This window comes from Ranitomeya variabilis, chromosome 8, assembly GCF_051348905.1.
Source record: "Ranitomeya variabilis isolate aRanVar5 chromosome 8, aRanVar5.hap1, whole genome shotgun sequence".
NCBI lineage: Eukaryota > Metazoa > Chordata > Amphibia > Anura > Dendrobatidae > Ranitomeya > Ranitomeya variabilis.
In genome coordinates this window covers 116,923,458-116,944,260 of record NC_135239.1, presented here as the reverse complement: position 1 = coordinate 116,944,260, position 20,803 = coordinate 116,923,458, and positions in this window count along the sequence as shown.

Below are 20,803 nucleotides of genomic sequence, written 5' to 3'. Positions count from 1 at the left end.
GTGTGGATGCGTTTTTTCTGGCATTGGGATTGCTCTATGAGGAACCTAACCTGGAGATTCAGGCTGAAAAGGCTTTATTAGCCCTCTCTCAGGGGCATGATGAAGCGGAAATATATTGTCAGAAGTTTCGGAAATGGTCGGTGCTTACTCAGTGGAATGAGTGCGCCCTGGCTGCAAACTTCAGAAATGGTCTTTCTGAGGCCATTAAGGATATTATGGTGGGGTTCCCTACGCCTACAGGTCTGAATGAGTCTATGGCTATGGCCATTCAGATTGATCGGCGTTTACGGGAGCGCAAACCCGTGCACCAGTTGGCGGTGTCTTCTGAACAGGCACCTGAGACTATGCAATGTGATAGAATTCAGTCCAGAAGTGAACGGCAAAATTATAGGCGGAAAAATGGATTGTGTTTCTATTGTGGTGATTCAGCTCATGTTATATCAGCATGCTCTAAACGCACAAAAAGGGTTGATAAATCTTTTGCCATTGGTACTCTGCAGCCTAAGTTCATTTTGTCTGTGACTCTGATTTTTTCACTGTTTTCCATTTCCGTCGATGCCTATGTGGATTCGGGCGCTGCCCTGAGTCTTATGGATTGGTCATTTGCTAAACGCTGCGGTTTTAGTCTGGAACCTCTGGAAGTTCCTATTCCTCTGAAGGGAATTGACTCTACACCATTGGCTATGAATAAACCGCAGTATTGGACACAAGTGACCATGCGCATGACTCCCGTTCATCAGGAGGTGATTCGCTTCCTTGTACTTTATAATTTACATGATGTACTAGTGCTTGGTCTGCCATGGTTACAAACTCATAATCCTGTCCTGGACTGGAAAACAATGTCTGTGTTAAGCTGGGGATGTCAGGGGGTTCATGATGATGCACCTCCGATTTCAATCGCTTCATCTACTCCTTCTGAGATCCCTGCGTTTTTGTCTGACTATAGGGATGTTTTTGAGGAGCCTAAGCTCAATTCGCTTCCTCCGCATAGAGATTGTGACTGTGCTATAGAATTGATTCCTGGCAGTAAGTACCCTAAGGGTCGTTTATTTAATCTGTCACTGCCAGAGCATACTGCTATGCGGAATTATATTAAGGAGTCCTTGGAAAAGGGACATATTCGTCCATCTTCGTCCCCTCTGGGAGCAGGTTTTTTTTTGTGTGGCAAAAAAAGATGGTTCCCTGAGGCCTTGTATAGATTATCGCCTTCTGAATAAGATTACAGTCAAGTATCAGTATCCATTGCCATTATTGACTGATTTGTTTGCTCGCATTAAGGGGGCTAGGTGGTTCACTAAGATAGATCTTCGCGGTGCGTATAATCTGGTGCGGATAAAACAGGGTGATGAGTGGAAAACCGCATTTAATACGCCTGAGGGCCATTTTGAGTATTTGGTAATGCCTTTTGGACTCTCCAATGCTCCGTCAGTCTTTCAGTCCTTTATGCACAATATTTTCCGTGAATATCTGGATAAGTTTATGATTGTGTATTTGGATGATATTTTGGTGTTTTCTGATGTCTGGGAGTCTCATGTTCTACAGGTCAGGAAGGTGTTTCAGGTTCTGCGGGCCAATTCTCTGTTTGTGAAGGGCTCAAAGTGTCTCTTCGGAGTCCAGAAGATTTCTTTTTTGGGGTACATTTTTTCTCCTTCTACTATTGAGATGGATCCCGTCAAGGTTCAGGCGATTTGTGACTGGACACAACCTACATCTGTTAAGAGCCTTCAGAAGTTCTTGGGGTTTGCTAATTTTTATCGTCGGTTCATTGTTAATTTTTCCAGTATTGTTAAACCTTTGACTGATTTGACTAAAAAGGGTGCTGATGTTGCTGATTGGTCTCCTGCGGCCGTGGAGGCCTTTCAGGAACTTAAGCGCCGGTTTTCTTCTGCTCCTGTGTTGTGTCAACCAGATGTTTCACTTCCTTTTCAGGTTGAGGTTGATGCTTCCGAGATTGGAGCGGGGGCGGTTTTGTCACAGAGAAGTTCTAATGGCTCGGTGATGAAGCTATGCGCATTCTTCTCTAGAAAATTCTCGCCCGCCGAGCGCAATTATGATGTGGGTAATCGGGAGCTTTTGGCCATGAAGTGGGCATTTGAGGAGTGGCGTCATTGGCTTGAGGGTGCTAAACATCGTGTGGTGGTCTTGACTGATCACAAGAATCTCATTTACCTTGAGTCTGCCAGGCGTTTGAATCCTAGACAGGCTCGTTGGTCGTTGTTTTTTTCTCGTTTCAATTTCGTGGTTTCATACCTGCCAGGTTCAAAGAATGTGAAGGCAGATGCTCTTTCCAGGAGTTTTGTGCCTGACTCTCCTGGAGACTCTGGGCCTACTGGTATCCTTAGGGATGGGGTAATATTGTCCGCCGTATCCCCAGACTTGCGACGTGCATTGCAGGAGTTTCAGGTGGATAAACCGGATCGTTGTCCACCAGAAAGACTGTTTGTTCCGGATGATTGGACCAGTAGAGTCATCTCCGAGGTCCATTCTTCTGTGTTGGCTGGTCATCCTGGAATATTTGGTACTAGAGACTTGGTGGCCAGGTCTTTTTGGTGGCCTTCCTTGTCTAGGGATGTGCGTACCTTTGTGCAGTCTTGTGAAGTGTGTGCTCGAGCTAAGCCTTGCTGTTCTCGGGCCAGTGGGTTGTTGTTATCCTTGCCCATCCCGAAGAGGCCTTGGATGCACATTTCCATGGATTTTATTTCTGATCTCCCGGTTTCACAGAAAATGTCCGTTATCTGGGTTGTGTGTGACCGCTTTTCTAAGATGGTTCATTTGGTGCCCTTGCCTAAGTTGCCTTCCTCCTCTGAGTTGGTCCCTTTATTTTTTCAGAACGTGGTTCGTTTGCATGGGATTCCGGAGAATATCGTTTCTGACAGGGGATCCCAGTTTGTGTCTAGATTTTGGCGGACGTTTTGTGCCAAGATGGGCATTGATTTGTCTTTCTCGTCTGCATTCCATCCTCAGACGAATGGCCAGACGGAGCGAACTAATCAGACCTTGGAAACTTATTTGAGGTGTTTTGTTTCTGCTGATCAAGATGACTGGGTTGCTTTTTTGCCACTGGCCGAATTTGCTCTTAATAATCGGGCTAGTTCTGCCACGTTGGTCTCTCCTTTTTTTTGTAATTCGGGGTTTCATCCTCGTTTTTCCTCTGGTCAGGTGGAGCCTTCGGATTATCCTGGAGTGGACGTGGTGGTGGACAGGCTACATCAGATTTGGAATCAGGTGGTGGACAATTTGAAGTTATCTCAGGAGAAGACTCAGCAGTTTGCTAATCGCCGTCGCCGCGTGGGTCCCCGACTTCTTGTTGGGGATTTGGTGTGGTTGTCTTCTCGTTTTGTCCCTATGAAGGTCTCTTCTCCTAAGTTCAAGCCTCGGTTCATCGGTCCTTATAGGATCTCGGAGATTCTTAACCCTGTATCTTTTCGTTTGGATCTCCCAGCATCGTTTGCTATTCATAATGTGTTCCATCGGTCGTTGTTGCGGAGGTATGAGGTGCCCGTTGTTCCTTCGGTTGAGCCTCCTGCTCCGGTGCTGGTGGAGGGAGAATTGGAGTATGTTGTTGAGAAGATCTTGGATTCTCGTGTTTCAAGACGCAAACTCCAGTATTTGGTTAAGTGGAAGGGTTATGGTCAGGAGGATAATTCCTGGGTGGTCGCCTCCGATGTTCATGCGACTGATTTGGTCCGCGCCTTCCATAGAGCTCACCCTGATCGCCCTGGGGGTTCTCGTGAGGGTTCGGTGACCCCTCCTCAAGGGGGGGGTACTGTTGTGGATTCTGTTTGTGGGCTCCCTCTGGTGGTTACTGCTGGTACTGGGTGACTTTGGTGGGTTGCGGCCTTTGGTTTCCACCTGTCCATCAGTGGCTGAGTGTTTCCTATTTTACCTGGCCTTTCTGTCATTCCCTTGCCGGCTATCAATGTATTCAGATGTGCTCTGTTTGGTTCCTGCCTACCTGCTCCCAGATCTTTCAGGATAAGCTAAGTGCTGATTTTCAGTTGTTTGGTTTTTTGTCCAGCTTGCTTATTATGTCTCTATGCTAGCTGGTAGCTCTAGTGGACTGAGGTTCTCCCCATGTGCCATGAGTTGGCACATGGGTTCTTGTAATCTCAGGATGGTTTTTTTGATTAGGGTTTTTTGCTGACCGCTCAGTCCCCTTTTGTATCGTTCTGCTTTCTAGTTTACAGCGGGCCTCAATTTGCTAAAACTATATATATCATCTCTATGTGTGTGCCTTCCTCTCATTTCACCGTCAATACATGTGGGGGGCAACTATATCTTTTGGGGTTCATTCCTCTGGAGGCAAGTGAGGTCTTTATTTTCTCTGCAGTGCTAGTTAGCTCTTAGGCTGGTGCGTGGCGTCTAGAACCAACGTAGGCACGCTCCCTGGCTATCTCTAGTTGCGTTTGTCAGGCGTAGGGCAGCGGTCAGCCCAGGTTCCATCACCCTAGAGCTCGTCCGTAATATATTTGTACTTTGCTTGTCCTGTGCTATCCCTAGCCATTGGGATTCATGACAAAACCCTTCAAAATACCATCCTGAAATTACTTGAACTCATGTGCCAACTCATGGTACATGAGTGGTAATTTCAGCCCACTAGAGCAACCAGCAGCAGAGAATTACATATCTGCAAGCTGGACTAAAAACATGAAAGCAAACATGAAACAGGGAAATCCAGACTTAGCTTGTCTTGAAGGCCTAGGAGCAGGTAGCAAAGGTAACAGAGACACACTGATACATTGATAGCCGGCAAGGGAATGACAGGAAAGCCAGGTTAAATAGGAAACACCCAGCCTCAGATGGACAGGTGGAAACCAGAGACCGCAACCCACCAAAGTCACCCAGTACCAGCTGTAACCACCAGAGGGAGCCCAAAAACAGAATCCACAACAGCGCGCAGTGTAATAGGTATAACGGATGATGGTGATGAGGCTGTAATGGTGCAGTGCAGTAAATAACGAGGACACCAGGTTGCAGTCTCTTTACCTCTTTACTGAAGATCTCTGGGTCCTCAGTCCAGAATACGGTTCACCAGGCTGCGCAAGTCCGGCCGGTCCAATGGCACCTCCAGAGTTCTCTTCACAGGTGGAAATCGGTGCCTTCCTTCTAGCGCTATGTGTTGTGGTCCTTCCCTGCTGTGCTTACGGAAAGTCCCCACAACTGTTGTGTCTGTTTCTTAAGTTCCCTCACAACTCAATTAGATGATGTTCTGCTAATCCTCCGTCCCTCCCTGGTGTTCTGGTTGGGACGGCACCCGTTTGACGGGTAGGCTCGGAGCTCTTCCGGGACCCTAGAGTCGCCCCTCTCCACAAGTTGCCCCCCAAGACTGCATAGGTGATTTAAGTTAGACAGCCCGCCTTAGACTGACTGTCCTGCCGCTGTTTGAAGTATTGCTTGAAGCTGAATGTTATTATACTCCCTCGGCGTTCCGGCCACCGGTAGTGCGCCTCAGTAGGATGTTGCCTCGGTCTTACAGCACGACCCCTACTGGTATTTCTCCTTTTGCGTGATCTCGTTTCTCACTCAGCACAATCTATCTCTCTTCTAGTCCTTCCTTGGGCACCGCCGCTACCCGGAGCAGGCACGGTCCCGTTACGTTCGTTCAAGTTGCCAAGCCTCTGTCAGGATCCCACCCCTGACAGAGACCCTACTGTATCTTCCCCCACAACACCCTCTGCCACAAGGTGTTGCCTGGTTCCAACCCAGTCAGCTTTCTGATCTAACTTCCTCCCTGACCCCCAGTTTACCCACTATGGTGGGGAGTGGCCTAGTGAATAGAACCCTTAGCTCCCCCCGGAGGCCCGACTGTGAAATGTATTGGTGTCTGTGATACCTGATCAGATGAACTCCTTCAGTGCCATCAGACGTACCATAGCTCCCCTTAGAGGCGGAGCCACAGTACTGCAACGACCAGGACTCTGGGGCGCTGCACTCCCCCCTGGTTAAACACAGTACTCCGGGACTGGGAAGAAAACAACAATACAAGTTAGCAAAAAGACATACAGTTTTGTTGAGTGTAATAACAATAAGCATATTTAAACAGGCTTCCCTTTATGGGAGGTAAGGACACTTGAACGTTACAAACGTGGCTAAATATCATAGCAACATACTACAAATAACTTTTCTTACCCAACCGGGTATTCTACTAAGTGCAAAATTGTTGAACATTAATTTAACATTGCCTTTAAGGACATACACTCTAAATCCACTAAAGACCTTCCTATAATCACATTATAAGGTAATTTAACTTTTTCATTCTCCTTCTTTAAATCTGCAGGACCGCCTGTCCTAACGGCGCCAGACCTACTGCCTCTCCTTTCTTACAGGACCGCTCCTTTCAGCCCGAGCCTTCTGTCTTTTCAACTACTATACACAGTATAGAACATAACATACTTTCAGTTTAAGAGCACTGAGCCATCTCTGTATGGCTCTTATGAGGACTCAGGGTTTACCTTCTATCCTAATTATCTATCAGCTATCAACATAATTAACCATTTTCTTTACACAACATCAAACCTTCTCATTATTTTTCTCACTAACATGCATGCTGGACACCACGTCTACCCCTACGGGCCCACTGCATCCTTCTTCTCGCTTTCACTTTCTTTCCGGAACATCATCAGCATTTCTTCACAATTAACTAGTTAAATACATATAACTTTCTCATGTAAACATTATCATCATTTTCTTTCGTCAAACATCATTGCTACTTATCTTAAAGCAATATCATCGTTTAAGTGCGACAAGTGAACATCCCCTTTAAGAGGGGACTAAGTCTCTATGAGGTAGCATGCCTTCTCAGGCTACCAGTCCGTACTCAACAAAGGTCCAGTGTGGTATCTTCACAAAGAGTCCTTTTTTTAAGTAAAACCAGTAGGGAGCACCTTTAATAAGGTGCAAACTATATACAAGAAGTTCGGATCATGCACTGTTCATGATTTCAGCAGTTCTGGAAACTTTGTGCAAAAACTTGGAAAAATCAAACAAAAGCAAAACAATAGGGATCCCGGGTCAACAGAAGGATCCCCTTAAGAGTTAACCCTGGACGGGTTTTAGCAGCAAATCAGCAGAGAAACAGTTAACTATTTACATGTTCATGGTATCGAGGTTTATCCTTATAGCAAATCACAAGACATCAGCCGAAAGTGGACACCTTCCGACTGTGCAGGCTTCGATCCTTGGCCAGCAGCTGATGCCGCACCAGTGTCACTGGCGGATTTCCCCGGGGCAGTCAGACCTCCGGAGGTCTGAACCTGAAGGCGGACTCTAGCTGCCAGCTCAGTCGCTGCAATGAGACGTACGGCGGCAATATTGGTAAGATCCGTCACGTCTGGTTCCATCATGATTGGAGTAACAGATGACACTCTCCCAGGCCCACAGCGGTGCACATTCCGGGCATACCATCCGCATGCATTCCGATGACGAGTGTAAGTCACCTGATCCCCCTTTTTCAATGGGTCACCACTTCGGCCGCAGCAGGGAGTCTTCACGTTGCAACTGGCAACAAAGACGTCAGTTGGTAACCCCGGTTCCTGTATGGAACCCCATCCACTCCTCGGGTGGAAGGTCAATACAGTGCCCCGCTTTACCATGTCCCTGTCATCACATACAAGAGGCGATGGTTGCGCCCTCGGTGGGTCAGTCGGTTCTGCCTCTTTTTGCCGTTTCCAATGTAAGATCAAGCATTGTTTGTATTGTTCCCAGGTAAGTACAGCAAGGGTGAATCCTTCTTCCCGAATTCCATCTGGCCCAACCCGGGGGGTGTCCCACTGGAGGATCACCCCATCTGGCCCCACGTCTATGGGTTCTCTCATCCTAGTCGGCAGCAGCGGTACCAGCTTCCCCATTGCATCAGGAGGTAACACCATTAACTCTGCCGAGCGGAGACGGCTTTTACTGGGGTGGGGGCCGGTCGCGGGAGCGGGATCGAGTGAGGGAGCAGGGGCGTCTTCCATACCTGCGCCTGTTTTGATTCCACCGATGTCGACCCGGTCCCTCAACGAGGACGCTGGAGTCGGCTGCGGTCCGGACCGCGGCTCCTCCACCGCGGTCCCCGGGTGTGGCTCCGCCCACCATGGTTCCTCCTCCACTAGCTCCGAGGACGGGATGGGTAGGTTCAGCTCCGCGGCCGGTTCCAAGGAATTCAGATCCTTCCGCTGCAGTGGACGTAGGTCCGCCTCTGGTGGAAGAGGACAAGCCGGGATCGCTCCTTCCTCGTTCAGGCACTTGCTGTTCGTCATCGCTGCCCGATAGTCGGTGGCAGTGCATGCACCTGACTCCGCCATTTCTCCGAGGTCGAGCTTCTCCGTCACCCGCTTCCCGCCGTTGCAAACCAAGGGGTCGCCCTCTGCTTTGGGGCAGGTCTTCGCTTTGCAGCAAGAGGTGCAGGGGGCGGTCGCCGCTTCTGGCGCCACTTTGGTAGTCCCCTCCCATGGCACGCCCCCCTTCTTCTTTGGTGTAGCAATGGCGGCGGTTTTTGGTGGGAACTTTTGGCGGTAAACGACACAGCACAGTCTTTGCAATAAAGTACAGTCCAAGCACAACAAATCACAGTTCCAAGGCACACATGACCTGATTCTTCAGGCTTAAGTAGATCCTGTTTGTGACGCCAAGTTGTAGCGCCCCCCACTGCCGCAGGGCCGAGGGGTACCCGGTGCCGGGCCTCTGAGTCTCTGCTCCGAGGTTGTCACGGTGGCTAGGCCCGGTCCGTGACCCTGCCGAGGGGCGCGCAGTGTAATAGGTATAACGGATGATGGTGATGAGGCTGTAATGGTGCAGTGCAGTAAATAACGAGGACAGCAGGTTGCAGTCTCTTTACCTCTTTACTGAAGATCTCTGGTTCCTCAGTCCAGAATACGGTTCACCAGGCTGCGCAAGTCCGGCCGGTCCAATGGCACCTCCAGAGTTCTCTTCACAGGTGGAAATCGGTGCCTTCCTTCTAGCGCTATGTGTTGTGGTCCTTCCCTGCTGTGCTTACGGAAAGTCCCCACAACTGTTGTGTCTGTTTCTTAAGTTCCCTCACAACTCAATTAGATGATGTTCTGCTAATCCTCCGTCCCTCCCTGGTGTTCTGGTTGGGACGGCACCCGTTTGACGGGTAGGCTCGGAGCTCTTCCGGGACCCTAGAGTCGCCCCTCTCCACAAGTTGCCCCCCAAGACTGCATAGGTGATTTAAGTTAGACAGCCCGCCTTAGACTGACTGTCCTGCCGCTGTTTGAAGTATTGCTTGAAGCTGAATGTTATTATACTCCCTCGGCGTTCCGGCCACCGGTAGTGCGCCTCAGTAGTATGTTGCCTCGGTCTTACAGCACGACCCCTACTGGTATTTCTCCTTTTGCGTGATCTCGTTTCTCACTCAGCACAATCTATCTCTCTTCTAGTCCTTCCTTGGGCACCGCCGCTACCCGGAGCAGGCACGGTCCCGTTACGTTCGTTCAAGTTGCCAAGCCTCTGTCAGGATCCCACCCCTGACAGAGACCCTACTGTATCTTCCCCCACAACACCCTCTGCCACAAGGTGTTGCCTGGTTCCAACCCAGTCAGCTTTCTGATCTAACTTCCTGCCTGACCCCCAGTTTACCCACTATGGTGGGGAGTGGCCTAGTGAATAGAACCCTTAGCTCCCCCCGGAGGCCCGACTGTGAAATGTATTGGTGTCTGTGATACCTGATCAGATGAACTCCTTCAGTGCCATCAGACGTACCATAGCTCCCCTTAGTGGCGGAGCCACAGTACTGCAACGACCAGGACTCTGGGGCGCTGCATGTGCATACCATCAATCAATATATTATGAATCATTAAAGTGCATAGTGCAGATGGATAGCACATGTATCTGGTACATCACCATATATACCTGCTTACCAGAAGTGAAATAGTTAAAGTAACAAAAAAAGGCTAAGCCTGTCTTACCCAACTTAGTCAGTGCCAGTGTCTGTCCGGCGGCCCCGACGCGCGTTTCGCGTTAGGCTTCCTCGGGGGGTCGTGTTTGTGTGTGTGCCCGGGGTGGTATTTGAAGGCCGAATGACAGCTGTGGTGGAAGAATCACGCCATGATTGGCGCATGCGCACCGCCATCACTGAGGACGCTACGAGCATCACCTCCAGCATTTCTGGTATACAGAGCAGGCAGGGGGAAAAAAAACTCCCTCATGACGTAATTTCCTGCTCCGTTACTAATGGACAGCTGGGAGGATGTTCGTCGAACCCAGTCGTGGCGCGCATGCGCACATGCGGCATCTGTCATCTACGCTCCAAGAGAATCTAAAGGTAAAGATTGGTAGTAGTAAGTCCCGTTGTAGCGCGCATGCGCAGAAGTAGCGGCTGTCTTCTCCACTTATGGGAGATCTGAGTGCAACAGATATCGGTTGCACTCGACCGGTCATGTTACGGTGTGAATGTACACCTACAACAAAAGCCGTCTACACAACAAAAAACTCTAAGGTAGCAAGTATCAGTTGCAATACAGTGAACGCGGTAATATGTAAAAGAAAAAATATATAAATAATAAATAAGTGAAAAAGAAGGGAGAAAAACTTCACACGCCAGCTCCATCATCATAATATGTAATGGAAAATAGAAAAAAGTGAAATAAAGTGCAAATAGTGCATTACACAAATCTTAGATTTTTTTACAAGTGGTATGCCTACCCAATACCTGACAGTGTATAGTATAAAAAGAGAATATATAAAGGCACATATATTTACCAAATATATATGATAAGGCAAAACAATAATCAAACATAGAAAACATAGTGAATATCAAAATACACACGAATCGAGCAACCATATAATAGTGCCACCTGGATCCGGAGACATACTCATGTTCTAAATACATTAAATCTCATATAGCGTAAGATGAAATTATTCATGTTCTTCTCCACTCTTTTTCTTCCACCAGAAAGCACTGCTGTCAAGATTTCCGGATATCCCATACAAGCCCAGGAGAACAGACAAATGATGGAATGATACGTGAAATACAGGTACTAAAATAAACATAAAAACACACAAAATTAAAATCCAGACACAAGAAATTTTAAACGGACCCAGCCTTTTGCATCTATAAGAAAGGAGCAAAACTAAGTTGTTCATTAAGGCTGTGTGGGGCCATAGTCCCCAATACCGTTATCCATCGACATTCCAATTGTGCTAATTTTTTCTTCAGATCACCACCTCTTATTCCACTCCTCACATGATCTATACCAAAAACACTCAGATCTTTGGGGTTACATCTGTGATGCTTTTGGAAGTGTCTAGGTATTGCCTTGAGAGATCCAGTATGCTTTGCTTCTTTAGCTGCCATAATGTCTCTAATATGTTCCCGAGTCCTGACCCTCAACTCTCGTGAGGTCAGTCCCACATAGGATAGGCCGCATGTACATTTTGCCATGTAGACCACGTGAGTGGTACTACAGGAGATATAATCCGTGATTTTAAATTCTTTTTTGCCATCAGCTGAAGCAAAGGATAGTGTCCTCACATGATTGCGACTCGCCAAACAATCACCGCAAGGGAAGAATCCCCATTTTTTCTTCCCAATGCCAAACATACATGGAGTTTTAGTAACGTAGTGGCTTTGGACCAAAATATCTCTCAGATTTTTAGATCTTCTTGCTGTCATCAGGGGTTCATCTGAGAGATATTTGGCCAAAGTAGGTTCTGTTTTTAGGATGGGCCAATGTCTCCTTAGGATGCTTCTCATTGCCCCCCACTGATGATTGAATGTGGAGATATATCTGATTTTTCCATCCTCCTTTTTAATTTTAGATGATTGTGATAGGAGCTCACACCTTTTCTGGTTTTTAGCCCGATTATACCCTCGTTTTATGCTCCTGTTACTATACCCACGTGACCGAAATCTCTCCCCAAGGTCCGCGGATTGTCTCGTGAATGCCTCTTCTGTAGAGCATATCCTCCTCATCCTCAAAAATTGCCCTATAGGAATAGCTCCAATGGTGGAGCTATTATGGGACGAGGAGGCATGGAGGAGTGCATTAACCGAAGTTTCTTTCCTAAATACGTCCGTATTTATGGAGCCGTCCATCTGGATCTGAAGCATGATGTCGAGTAAAGAAATGCTTACCCTACTAAAGTTATATGTGAGCCTGATGTTGAGGCTGTTACAGTTCAAATCCTGCATGAATGTATGAAGATGTTCAACCGGCCCTTGCCAAATAAACAAAATATCATCAATGTACCGATACCACCCCAGTACTTGGGGGGCGGAGTGTGCGTCTCCGAATAGGGACCTGTTGTGATTCGGTTCGTGGGCTCCCCCGGTGGTCTCTTGTGGTACTGGTGTCCTGTAAGCTTTGCCTTCAGTTCACCTGTTCCTATCAGGATGTGGGAGTATCCTATTTAACCTTGCTCCTTAGTCATTCTAATGCTGGCCATCAATGTATCCAGAGTGATTCTGTTGCATGTTCCTGCTCCCAGTTTTCTGCTCAGCTAAGTTGGACACTTTAGTCCTTAAGTCTATTTTTGTATGTTTTGTCCAGTTTGCACTTATGTGAATCTCTGCAGCTGGAAGCTCTTGTTGGGCTGAAATTACCACTCCAGTGGCATGAGTTGTCACATGAGTTAAGGTAATTTCAGGATGGTGTTTTGAAGGGTTTTGCAGCTGACCGCGAAGTCCTCTGTTGTATCTTTCTGCTATTTAGTTAGCGGGCCTCTCTGTGCTAAATCTGCTTTCATACTACGTGTGTCTTTTCATCTGCTCTCACCGTTATTATATGTGGGGGGCTGCTATCTCCTGTGGGGACATTCTCTGGAGGCAAGCCAGGACTGTGTTTTCTTCTACCAGGGGTAGTTAGTTCTCCGGCTGGCGCGCGGCATCTAGAGACAACGCAGGAATGCCCCCTGGCTACTTCTAGTGTGGTGTGTAGGTTTAGCATCGCGGTCAGCTCTAGTTTCCATCACCCGAGAGCTTGTCCGTTTATTCTATGCTTCTGATGTTTCCTTGCCATTGGGAACCATAACAGTATGGCCAGCCAAAATGTTTAATCTATAGGCTGAAGCAGGAGAGAAAAGGAACTGTGTGAAACCTTTTTTTTTTTTTTTTTTTTCCTTCCTCTGAAGTTGCACTCCAGCTCTAATTGCAGTCTCCTGTTTTCCTCTCCTCTTAACCCCTGAATGGCTCAGACTTTATCTGTTGAAATATGGATCCCCAGAGTCTGGCTACCAATTTGAATAATCTTGCCTCTAAAGTTCAGAATATACAAGATTTTTTGTTACATGCTCCTCGGTCTGAACCTAAAATTCCTATACTGGAGTTTTTTTCTGGAGATCGATCTTGTTTTCTAAATTTTAAATACAATTGTAAATTGTTTCTTTCGCTGAGATCTCATTCTGCTGGAGATCCTGCCCAGCAAGTAAAAATTGTTATTTCTTTACTGCGGGGTGACCCCCAAAATTGGGCATTTTCATTGGCACCAGGGGATCCTGCGTTGCTCAGTGTGGATGCGTTTTTTCTGGCTTTGGGGTTGCTTTATGAGGAACCAAATTTGGAGATTCAGGCTGAGAAAGCCCTAATAGCCCTCTCTCAGGGGCAAGATGAAGCCGAAATATATTGCCAAAAATTTCGAAAATGGTCTGTGCTTACTCAGTGGAATGAGTGCGCTCTGGCGGCAATTTTCAGAAAAGGTCTCTCTGATGCTGTAAAAGACGTCATGGTGGGGTTTCCTGCGCCTACTGGTCTGAATGAGTCCATGACAATGGCAATTCAGATTGATCGGCGTTTACGGGAACGCAAACCTGTGCACCAGTTGGCGGTGTCTTCTGAAGAGGCACCACAGAGTATGCAATGTGATAGCTTTCTGTCCAGAAGCGAACGACAGATTTACAGGCGCAAAAATCATTTGTGCTTCTATTGTGGAAATTCTACTCATGTTATATCAGCATGCTCTAAACGAACAAAGAAAGTTGATAAATCCCCTGCTATTGGCACTTTGCAGTCCAAGTTTATTTTGTCTGTAACTCTAATTTGTTCGTTATCTTCTATTGTTGCGGATGCGTATGTGGATTCTGGCGCCGCTTTGAGTCTTATGGATTGGTCCTTTGCCAGGCGCTGTGGGTTTGATCTAGAGCCTCTGGAAGTTCCTATACCTTTAAAGGGTATTGATTCTACACCATTGGCTAGTAATAAACCACAATACTGGACACAAGTGACTATGCGTATGACTCCAGACCATCAAGAGGTGATTCGCTTCCTTGTACTGTATAATCTACATGATGTGTTGGTGCTGGGATTGCCATGGTTGCAAACTCATAACCCAGTCCTTGACTGGAAAACAATGTCTGTGCTAAGCTGGGGATGTCAGGGAAATCATGGGGACACACCTTTGGTCTCCATTGCTTCATCTATTCCCTCTGAAATTCCTGAGTTTTTGTCTGATTATCGTGAGGTTTTTGAGGAATCTACTCTTAATTCTCTTCCTCCTCACAAAGATTGCGATTGCGCCATAGATTTGATCCCTGGCAGTAAATTTCCTAAGGGTCGTCTATTCAATCTGTCTGTACCTGAACATGCTGCCATGCGAGAGTATATTAGGGAGTCCTTGGAAAAGGGACATATTCGTCCTTCTTCGTCTCCTCTTGGAGCGGGGTTCTTTTTCGTAGCTAAAAGTGATGGTTCTTTGAGACCTTGTATTGATTATAGACTCTTGAATAAGATCACAGTCAAGTATCAATATCCTTTGCCATTGCTGACAGATTTATTTGCTCGCATTGAGGGGGCGAAGTGGTTCTCTAAGATTGATCTTCGCGGTGCGTATAATTTGGTGCGAATTAAGCAGGGGGATGAGTGGAAAACCGCATTTAATACGCCCGAGGGCCATTTTGAGTATTTGGTGATGCCTTTTGGTCTGTCAAATGCCCCTTCGGTCTTTCAGTCTTTTATGCACAATATTTTCCGTGAATATCTGGATAAATTTATGATTGTGTATTTGGACGATATCTTGATTTTTTCGGATGACTGGGAATCTCATGTTCAACAAGTTAGGAGGGTTTTTCAGGTTTTACGGACCAATTCTCTGTTTGTTAAAGGTTCAAAGTGTGTTTTTGGGGTTCAGAAGATTTTTTTTTTGGGGTACATTTTTTCCCCCTCTTCTATTGAGATGGATCCTGTGAAGGTTCGGGCTATTTGTGACTGGACGCAACCGACTTCTCTTAAGGGCCTTCAGAAATTTTTGGGCTTTGCTAACTTTTATCGTCGATTCATAACTGGTTTTTCTAGCGTTGTCAGGCCTTTGACTGATTTGACTAAAAAGGGTGCTGATGTTGCAGATTGGTCTCCTGCTGCTGTGGAGGCCTTTCGGGAGCTTAAGCGCCGTTTTTCTTCTGCTCCGGTGTTGTGCCAGCCTGATGTTTCTCTTCCTTTTCAGGTGGAAGTTGATGCTTCCGAGATCGGAGCGGGGGCGGTTTTGTTGCAGAAAAGTTCAGATTGTTCAGTGATGAGACCTTGTGCGTTCTTTTCTCGAAAAATTTTCGCCCGCCGAGCGAAATTATGACGTCGGTAATCGGGAGCTTTTGGCGATGAAGTGGGCATTCGAGGAGTGGCGTCATTGGCTTGAGGGTGCTAAACATCAGGTGGTGGTCTTGACTGATCACAAAAATTTGATTTATCTTGAGTCGGCCAGACGTCTGAATCCTAGACAGGCGCGCTGGTCGTTGTTTTTCTCCCGGTTTAATTTTGTGGTTTCGTATCTGCCAGGTACTAAGAATGTGAAGGCGGATGCCCTTTCTAGGAGTTTTGAACCTGATTCCCCTGGTGATTCTAAACCTACGGGTATACTTAAGGATGGGGTGATATTGTCTGCTGTCTTCCCAGACCTGCGACGTGCTTTACAAGAGTTTCAGGCGGATCGGCCTGATCGTTGTCCGCCTGGTAGATTGTTTGTGCCGGATGAGTGGACCAATAGAGTCATCTCGGAGGTTCATTCTTCTGCGTTGGCAGGTCATCTGGGAATTTTTGGTACCAGAGATTTGGTGGCTAGGTCCTTCTGGTGGCCTTCCCTGTCTCGGGACGTGCGTACTTTTGTGCAGTCTTGCGATGTTTGTGCTCGGGCCAAGCCTTGTTGTTCTCGGGCTAGTGGGTTGTTGTTGCCCTTGCCTGTTCCTAAGAGGCCTTGGATACACATCTCTATGGATTTTATTTCTGATCTTCCTGTTTCTCAGAAGATGTCCGTCATTTGGGTGGTGTGTGACCGCTTTTCTAAGATGGTTCATTTGGTGCCCTTGCCCAAGCTGCCTTCCTCATCTGAGTTGGTGCCCCTGTTTTTTCAGAATGTGGTTCGGCTGCATGGTATTCCGGAGAATATCGTTTCCGACAGGGGATCCCAGTTTGTGTCCAGATTTTGGCGGGCGTTTTGTGCCAGGATGGGCATTGATTTGTCTTTTTCGTCTGCATTCCATCCTCGGACTAATGGCCAGACGGAGCGAACTAATCAAACTTTGGAGACTTATTTGAGGTGTTTTGTGTCTGCGGATCAGGATGACTGGGTCTCCTTTTTGCCGTTGGCTGAGTTTGCCCTTAATAATCGGGCCAGTTCTGCCACTTTGGTCTCCCCTTTCTTTTGCAATTCAGGGTTCCATCCTCGTTTTTCATCTGGTCAGGTGGAGTCTTCGGATTGTCCTGGAGTGGATACCATGGTGGATAGGTTGCATCGTATTTGGGGGCAGGTGGTGGACAATTTGGAGCTGTCCCAGGAGAAGACTCAGCGTTTTGCTAATCGCCATCGTCGTGTTGGTCCTCGTCTTCGTGTTGGGGACTTGGTGTGGTTGTCCTCCCGTTTTGTCCCTATGAGGGTCTCTTCTCCTAAGTTTAAGCCTCGGTTCATCGGTCCTTATAAGATTTTGGAAATTCTTAACCCTGTGTCTTTTCGTTTGGACCTCCCAGCATCCTTTGCTATCCATAATGTCTTCCATCGGTCATTATTGCGGAGGTATGAGGTACCACTTGTGCCTTCTGTTGAGCCTCCTGCTCCTGTGCTGGTTGAGGGTGAATTGGAGTACGTGGTGGAGAAAATCTTGGACTCCCGTGTTTCCAGACGGAGACTTCAATATCTGGTGAAATGGAAGGGCTACGGTCAAGAGGATAATTCTTGGGTTACAGCTTCTGATGTTCATGCTTCTGATTTGGTCCGTGCCTTTCATAGGGCTCATCCAGGTCGCCCTGGTGGTTCTTGTGAGGGTTCGGTGCCCCTTCCTTAAGGGGGGGGTACTGTTGTGATTCGGTTCGTGGGCTCCCCCGGTGGTCTCTTGTGGTACTGGTGTCCTGTAAGCTTTGCCTTCAGTTCACCTGTTCCTATCAGGATGTGGGAGTATCCTATTTAACCTTGCTCCTTAGTCATTCTAATGCTGGCCATCAATGTATCCAGAGTGATTCTGTTGCATGTTCCTGCTCCCAGTTTTCTGCTCAGCTAAGTTGGACACTTTAGTCCTTAAGTCTATTTTTGTATGTTTTGTCCAGTTTGCACTTATGTGAATCTCTGCAGCTGGAAGCTCTTGTTGGGCTGAAATTACCACTCCAGTGGCATGAGTTGTCACATGAGTTAAGGTAATTTCAGGATGGTGTTTTGAAGGGTTTTGCAGCTGACCGCGAAGTCCTCTGTTGTATCTTTCTGCTATTTAGTTAGCGGGCCTCTCTGTGCTAAATCTGCTTTCATACTACGTGTGTCTTTTCATCTGCTCTCACCGTTATTATATGTGGGGGGCTGCTATCTCCTGTGGGGACATTCTCTGGAGGCAAGCCAGGACTGTGTTTTCTTCTACCAGGGGTAGTTAGTTCTCCGGCTGGCGCGCGGCATCTAGAGACAACGCAGGAATGCCCCCTGGCTACTTCTAGTGTGGTGTGTAGGTTTAGCATGGCGGTCAGCTCTAGTTTCCATCACCCGAGAGCTTGTCCGTTTATTCTATGCTTCTGATGTTTCCTTGCCATTGGGAACCATAACAGGGACCTCTCCCAATATCCCAAAAACAAATTAGCATATGAAGGCGCACACGCCGCCCCCATCGCAGTCCCGCGACTCTGGAGGTAGTATCGGTCCTTAAAAGTAAAACAATTATGTGTCAGGATGAACTGCAAGAGCCTCAACACCAGGCCCACCACATCTGCATCAATGCTACTGGATTCCAAAAAGAAAGTTGCAGCCTCCAAACCATCATCATGGTGGATTGAGGTGTAGAGTGTTTCGACATCTGCTGTGACCAGTAACATGTCCAGCTCCAAGGACATACCATCCAGTCTCCTCAGGACGTCCGTAGTGTCCCTGACATAGGAGGGTAGAGTCTCTACCTGCGACCTCAGATAGTAGTCTATATATTTACAGACTGGATCGCATAGCCCTCCTATGCCAGAGACAATCGGACGTCCCGGGGGATTCACAGAGTCCTTGTGGACCTTGGGGAGAAGGTAAAACGTGGGCATAACAGGGCATTCCACTATTAAACCATCAAATGTTTTTTTGCTGATGATTCCCTGATACAGGGACTCTTCCAAAATTTCCATAAGTTCCCTCATGAATTTCGGTAATGGGTTGTGAGGAAGCAGGGTATAAGTCTCTTTGTTACGTAGTTATTTAAATGCCTCTCTTTCATATTTGTCTATAGGCCAAACAACCACGTTCCCCTCCTTGTCTGATGGTTTTATAACCACGTCTTGTAGATCATGGATTTCTTGCAAGGCTAACCTCTGACCTCGCGTCAGATTGTCTCTTTTATGTTTATTGCTGATAGTTTTCAAATCGGCAGCCACTAAAATTAGTGAAAATTTCCACCTGAGGACATAGTGACAAAGGAGGGAACGTGGTTGACTTGGCACAAATTGATGGAGGAGGTATACCTGAGGGAGGGTTGGCAGATTCATTTTCCAGTTCTTCCAAAATGGCGATAGCTTATTGTTCAGATACCAAAATCCCCTCAGAAGAAGATCGAGAGTGGAGTTTTTTCAAAACAAGTTTTCGAGAAAATAGATTCAAATCCTTTAATGCTGTAAAGTAATCATAATTATTGCATGGGGAAAATGAAAGACCGAGACCCAGAACCTCACATTGGGTCTCTGTAAGAGTATGTTGTGATAGATTTATTACCTCAAGTGTGGCGTCCTTGGGTCTCTTGTCTTTCTGAGGGGATATGGGAGTTTTTCTTTTATTGCCATATCTGGTTACCTTCTGCCAACGATCTTTTTGTATATCATTCCTCTCTGGTCCTAGGCTTCCCTTTTCTTCCCTTTTCTCGTCAGTAGATGATATTGACGAGAAGGATATAGATCTCGCTCTTGAGACTGATCTCCTATTAGGCTGATTATTTCTCCACCTGTATACTCTATTATTTTTGGCATCGGAGACATCTCGTTGGTATTTTTTAGTTTTCAGGGATACAATTTCTTTCTCCCATTTTTGAATGTCTATGTCAAGTTCATTTTTAAAAATGATATTGGTTTCAGGAGTCAGAGTTTTGTTCATTTCTTCCTGAATACTTTCTAGTTCTTTATTTAATTCATTAATAGTAATTTCATTATTTTTGATCAAAAGAGTCATAAAGCCTTTGGAGCATGTTGCTGCGACCTCCTCCCAATCATTCTTAAAAGATTCATTATCTACATTAAAGGAGGGAAATACTTGAATGCGCAATCCTCTTGGGATCAATCCACAAGAGATATATCGTTCCAAAAAGGATTTGTTCCACCATAGGCGAGTTTTTTTCTGTAGAAGCTCCTTAAATTTATTCATCAGGTCCGTAAAATCCTTGCATCTGGGCTGTGCTATATACTACGTGGGCTGTGCTATATACTACATGGGCTGTGCTATATACTACGTGGGCTGTGTTATACACTACGTGGGCTGTGTTATACACTACGTGCGTGGGCTGTTATATACTACGTGAGCTGTGTTATATGCTACATGGGCTGTTGTACACTCCGTGGGCTGTGCTATATACTCCGTGGGCTGTTATATACTACGTGGCTGGGCTATATACTCCGTGGGCTGTCTATATTATCCGTGGCTGTGCTATATACTACGTGGCTGTGCTATATACTACGTGGCTGTGCTATATACTACGTGCTGTGCTATGTACTACATGAGCTGTTATATAGTACGTGGGCTGTGGTATATACTACGTGGCCGGCCGTGAACAATCAGCGACAGGTGCAGTGTCCTGTGTATTCAATGTATTATTCTAAAATCTTCATAAATAAACTACATACATATTCTAGAATACCCGATGTGTTAGAATTGGGCTACCATCTAGTCACTAATATACTAAGAGTGAGAGTAAGACTCAGGAGAGTCGAAACGTCATACTATACCGGTCGCTTATTGTATATTTGTCACTTGTCCCCATGTGATGTTTATGATTAATACAAATTACACTTTTTGGCATATATAATCACTAGAGTGTGCGGTGTCTTCTAATTATATTTGATTTCAGGACTTTTACAGTCCATGACACCAGCACCTCGCTCTATTAGACTGAGTGCACACCAATATACTTTAACTATAAACTTCAATGACACACCTGGGAGTTCAAGGTGCTCACTACATTTCTAGATACTGTGCCTTGCGAAAGTATTCAGTCCCCTGGAACTTTTCAACATTTTCCCACATATCATGCTTCAAACATAAAGATAACAAATGTAAATTTTTGGTGAAAAATCAACAACAAGTGGAACACAATTGTGAAGTTGAATGAAATTTATTGGTTATTTAAAATTTTTGTGGAAATTCAAAAACTTAAAAATGGGGCGTGCAATATTATTTGGCCCCTTAAGGCTGTGTGCACACGTTGCAGATTTTTCGCTATAAAAGCGCGA